The 5434-nt window shown below is 48.1% G+C and overlaps 1 protein-coding gene across 3 annotated transcripts in view; it reads right to left on the bottom strand.

Moving 5' to 3' along the window:
* The window catches only part of LOC120373759 (activating transcription factor 7 interacting protein), a 180480-nt gene extending 179675 nt beyond the window's left edge, over window positions 1-805 (bottom strand). Inside the window, exons 1-2 of one of the 3 annotated variants that reach the window (XM_039492622.1) lie at window positions 684-805; window positions 390-428 (exon numbers count right to left, since the gene is read on the bottom strand). The gene's annotated coding sequence lies outside the window, so the exon portion shown is untranslated. Of the gene's footprint in view, window positions 1-65; window positions 198-389; window positions 429-683 lie in introns of those variants that run through there. The other 2 variants (XM_039492658.1, XM_039492650.1) reach the window with 2 other exon arrangements.
* Window positions 806-5434: the final 4629 nt, after the last annotated feature.

Genomic DNA, 5434 nt, shown 5'->3' on the forward strand with positions numbered 1-5434 from the left:
GACATCAAGGACCTTGTTTATGGCATTTATAAATGCATCAACACTTGCATGCATAATAATATTACCAGATCAGAAATGAGCCTGGAAACACTTGCTTTTGAGACCTTGCTCATCTTGACCCATCACTGACCTCCCACAGCCACCTTCACTAATTACTGTCATCCCCCCAGGTTATTCCCCACAAGCCCTCTTCTTAGCTCAAGGTGCAGGAAAACTTCTTCTCAGGTCCCATGCATAAGGGCAAGGGCAGGAATCTGTGGCAGCAGCTTCCAGTCCCCTGCGCCCAGCAGGAGCCAGAGGCATCTGCTTGTTGCTCCCTAAATAGTGATGGCCTCAGGGAGTCAGTGCTGAGCCCCAGCTACGCTACGCCCCGCCCATCTGGCACCTACCTGTGGCCCACGACAGCCCTTGCAGAGAGGCTCCCGTACCTGTGAGGAAGAAGGAAGCGCCCTTATTACCCACTCTCCACCTGCAGCAACCTCAGCGCAGGATAGAGCAACGCGCATGCGCGGAGGAGGCTGCACTGGAGCTCAGTCACGTGCTCCCATGCAGTCCGCCCGTTTGCATCGCTGCGGCTCCGACGCATGCGCGCTGCGCAGGTACCGCGGCGCGGGGCAGGGTTCGCGACAAAATGCGGCCGCTGTCGGGACAAAACAAGCCCGCTGTCGCAGCCCGGGCTGTACCTGTGTCCGTGAATCCCCCCGCAGCCTCAGGGCTCGCGCTGCCGTCTCTCGCCGCTTCCGCCGCAGATTCAAAAACAGAACCCTATACAGCCGCCTTCCCCAGCTGCACGCGCCGGGCCGTTATGCAAATGAGCCCCACATCCCCGCCCTCTGATCACTGGCCACGCCCCTCTGTGGGATCGGCTGTGGGAGCTGTTTCATAGCTGGCCAATCCGAACGCCAGCCATCTTGGTGGCATGCAAATCAGCCACAGTATTATTTAAATGAGCGTGTGGCTCCGCCCCCTCTCGGGTGGCCGCGGAAGGTTACTGATGGTGAAGTGCAAGATCTGGCCGGGATTTAAGGTGGAACGCGGCAGCACGCGGCGCGGGTTGAGGCTGGCTGCTCACTGTAGCGAGAAGTCCAGTCTGGCAAAGGGGTTCCCCATTGCAGCTCTGGGGCTGTGGTATAGGTGCCCCTGCCTGGGGGGCTATGGGGAGTGTCTCGGGGGGGCAGGAGGTGTCATGGCTATCAAGGGTGGGGGCAGGAGGCTATAGTTGTGGGTGGGCAGGGAAAGGGGTGTAGAGTTGGGGTGAGGGGGTGCAGAGTCAGGCTAGGGGTGGGCAGAGAGAGGGGGGCTAGAGTCAAGTGGGGGGCACAGAGTTGGGGTGGGCATCAGGGCTATGCCTGGCAGAGGTAGGGGGGGTGTTGGGCAGGAGAGCAGAGCAGCTCTGCCAGCATGAGCAGGAAGCATTAGTTCTGTGTCTCAGGGCTTGGCTACACTGGTGCTTTACAGCGCTGCAACTTTCTCACCCCTGAGCACAGCAAGTTACAGTGCTGTAAAGCGCCAGTGTAAACAGTGCCCCAGCGCTGGGATCGCGGCTCCCAGCGCTATAAGCTAATCCCCACGGGGAGATGGAGTACCTGCAGCGCTGAGAGAGCTCTCTCCCAGCACTGGCGCCGCGACCACACTCGCACTTCAAAGCGCTGCTGCAGGAGCGCTGTACAGCTCTAAGTGTAGCCATACCCTCAGAGCAGCAGTGGCCCCCAAAGAGTCACTTGTCCCTTTCCTCCTGAAGCATGCAGTGTGCTCAACAGACAGTATAGTAGCTCTCCTAGCTACATTCCTACTTCAGGGCAGGAGCGGTCTGTAGCTACTGCCTTGTACAGCACTGAGCACATTGTTACTGCGTAACAAACAGCAGCAAGATTAAGTGATTTATGCAAGGTCACATAGCAAATCACTGGCAACCTGAAGCAGAAACTACAGTCTGGAGTGCCTGTATTTATCCTCCCCCTGACACATCCCATCCCACCTCTCTCTATCTTGATACCTTTTACATACTCTGCCCATACTAGGGATCCTTCCTGACTTACATGATTAGAAGTCTGAAGTTATATTACCATCAAACAAAAAACAGTACCTAATGCAGATTTTTGAAATGTAAAGTGTCGTACATATGCTGAGCATTACTATGGTGAACTAGAGTATGTTTTGCAATCACTAAAGTTTTCTGTTTTTCTTAGTATCTAATATTTTTCTTATCAAATACATACAATGCAGAAATATGGCCTGGACCAATGCAGAAATATGGCCTGTTTTACTATAGGTAAGAGAAAGTAAGTTCCCATTCCAGTTTAAGTGGAAATGGTATTGAAATGAGTAGCTATGCTATAAACACAGTACTAACATCTGTGTCCTCAGTCAAATACAGAATATACTGACCAAAATTCTGTTCCTTGGCAGGGCAGCAACATCTATTTGGTTATATAACCCACATGTTTTATAATGTGGCATCGAATTTTTATTTTTATTTTACACATATACACCTCCACAAGGGAGAGAAGCCATAGGGAGGACATGTGGATTTTAGTTGAATCAGCTGGCTTTGTTCATGTGCAAAGGGTAGGGCAACAGAGGTCTAAAAATATCCATAAATAGGACATGGCAGTTTCTGAAGCAGTATAATAAGTTTTCATTTAGGGAAAGCATTATTTCAGTTTCCAAACATTCACATTTGAGAGTTGAGACAATCAGAGCTCTGGGGGAAGGAGTCTGAGGGAGGTTTTTTAAAGTAAGTAGTTAAAGACAAGCCTGATGGATTCAGTGGCTGAGTAAGACAAGATTAAGAGAGGAATCTGCTGTGACAGCTGGATCCTCATACCTGTACCACCTTGTGTGACCCACTGTGGTTTATAGACAGAGGGAGAGCTAGGAGGGGAACATGTCACCCTTAGAGATTACCCAGCCTGCAGAACGTCTATGTATCTATTTAAATGGCTTTAAACTGGGCCACCACGGGCTTCTCTTGTGGCCATAGCGTCCTCAGCAGTGATTGGGGGCTGGGGAGACAAAGCAGTGGCCCCTCCCCCAGGATTCCCAGCAGGGGCTGTGCCGTGCACTCCTCTGGAAACACAAACACTGGAGGAGCAGGCCGCCAGTGTGTTCCCCGCCTTCCCAGAGGCAGTGGGGTCAGACAGACTTCAGCCCTGGGGTGGCAGGCAGCAGGTTCTAGCTATAGGGATTTGGACTCTGGTCCCTGGCCACATGGCTTCAGACTTCAGCCCACAGGCTCAATAGGTTCCCTCTGCCTCCCCGCCCCCATTCAGTGTTTACTTTGTCCTCAGGCTTCCTGGGGCTGAGTAAATCTGCTGTGAGAAGCGGTTTGTTAACATCACTACATTTTGTCCCAGTTAAAGTGAAAACAGGGCAGACCTAGTGAGGAAAAGGCTTTTAAATTCTTGCCCATGGGGAAAGGATAGTGCCCTAAAGAGAGCCTTATAGACATCTAGGGATATCTTGATGATATCTAGGGATATCTTGTATACATTGATCCCAACACCTGTGCCACTTTGGATACAGGCTATAGATCTTTATTTAATCAGCATCTGAAGAGAGCAGTCAATTATTAGCCCAAAGACCGAATTGCTGCTAGCTGTGAGGATCCCCAGACTTTTGTTTGCTGACAAGGCTTTTAAGCATTGTGAAAAATGACAGCCTCAGTTCTTTTCGAAGCCCCTCTAAGTGCTTGTCAAGCCACTCAACAGCAGCTTCATCAGCAAAATGTAGAGCCCTAAGGCCACCATGAAATCTAGTCAGTTGACACTCAACAACATGCACCATTGACTGATGGAGATCGCAGTGACTAAGTGGGTCATCGCACAGAACCCCTGCATAGAAGTTGGATGCACATATTCCTTGGCCAGTTTGGAACCTGTTCAACTGAGTCCAAAGGTGACATGGCATGTAAAATTCTGGCAGTTGAATGGTTGGATCAGTGGCAAGGAAACCATTCCATAAGTCTTTTGCAGACCACTCATTGTGCCATAAGGTTGCCGCTGACAGATTCCAATCTGGCAGTTGAGACCACAGTGGACACCGACCTTAGTCATGCTCTGGGGTGAGTGAAAAGCTCTGAAAATCCAGATGACACAGACTTAATGTTATGGCCACGCTACAGAGAGTGAGAAATCTCTGAAAGAAAATCAGAAAGGAATATGGGTAGTAAAGTATAGAATTGTAAATGTTATGTTGAAATCTTGCATTTAAATATATGTAACAGCAACAAAGGGAGGGGGGAGTTAGCATGGGGTAATAGTTTTACTGCTTAAAATTTCATAAGTATTTCAAATACAACTTACAATGTTTTGTGTGTACTAAATGTCTACTAAGAAATCATATCATATTTTCTCTTCGGATATGTCTTCATTCACTGCACAGTTAATTTGAGCTCCAACCCTCCCCACCACTACTACCACCCAGAATGACTTAGACTTGGAGGTGATTTAAACCAGGATAGCTTACTTAACTGGGGAGGGATGATTAGAACGCGAGCTCTGCTTTAACTTGGGCTAGAATTTACCTGTTTGCAGTAAGGATGCAGCAAAATCACTTGAATGATAATCTTCCCTTGCCATGATTTCCCCTATAATATATTGGGAAAGAATCCTAAAATATGTCAGCACAAAGAACCATGCCCTCAGCCACACATGGAAAAGTGCTGAGACAGCAAGAATGCAGGGTAGGGGCTTGGGTAACATGTGTAGGGTCTTTGCTGTAGGAATGCTTGCAGTTGGGCTAGCATGTTCAGATCTGAGGGCCAATCACCCAGCTTAAACTGTGGAGTGAAGACTCATGAAGCCATACACTGGCCACCTCAATAGCACCAAGGGAAGATTTAACTACCAGCTCAATAAGTGCAGAATAATTGTTGAATATGCTTTTGGTAGACTAAAGGGACGCTGGCGATGTTTACTCATTAGATTGGATCCCTGTGAGGAAAAATATCCTGATAGTTATACCTACCTGTCCTGCATAATGTGTGAAGTAAAGGGGGAAAAGCTGCTGCTAGGCTGGAGGTGGAGCACCTGTCTGCTCACTTATAATGGCCTTATGTTTGGCTGTTCAAAGAGTTCAACCGGCAGCTATGTGGTTCAGGGAGACTTAATGGGCAGACCCTGTACTGTTCTGTGCTGGACCATTCTTTGACCATGTTATCTTGGGTGCTGTTAGCAATTGTGTAGTGCTTACTATACATTTATAAATATTAGATTTTGTGTTTTACTGAAGCTATGAATTATGTGGTGCTGCTATACATTTACAAATAGTGTGCTTTGAGTACCACTATGCATTCTGCAATATGTCATGAACTAATAAAGATAATATTCTCCAAAAATAGAATTTTGATTGGCAAAAATACTGCAAAAAACAGGCAATGCAATATAAATGTTTAATAATAATGGAATGGAACATTAAAATTGGAAAAGCAGCA

Source organism: Mauremys reevesii, linkage group 1, assembly GCF_016161935.1.
Source record: "Mauremys reevesii isolate NIE-2019 linkage group 1, ASM1616193v1, whole genome shotgun sequence".
Taxonomy (NCBI): Eukaryota; Metazoa; Chordata; order Testudines; family Geoemydidae; genus Mauremys; species Mauremys reevesii.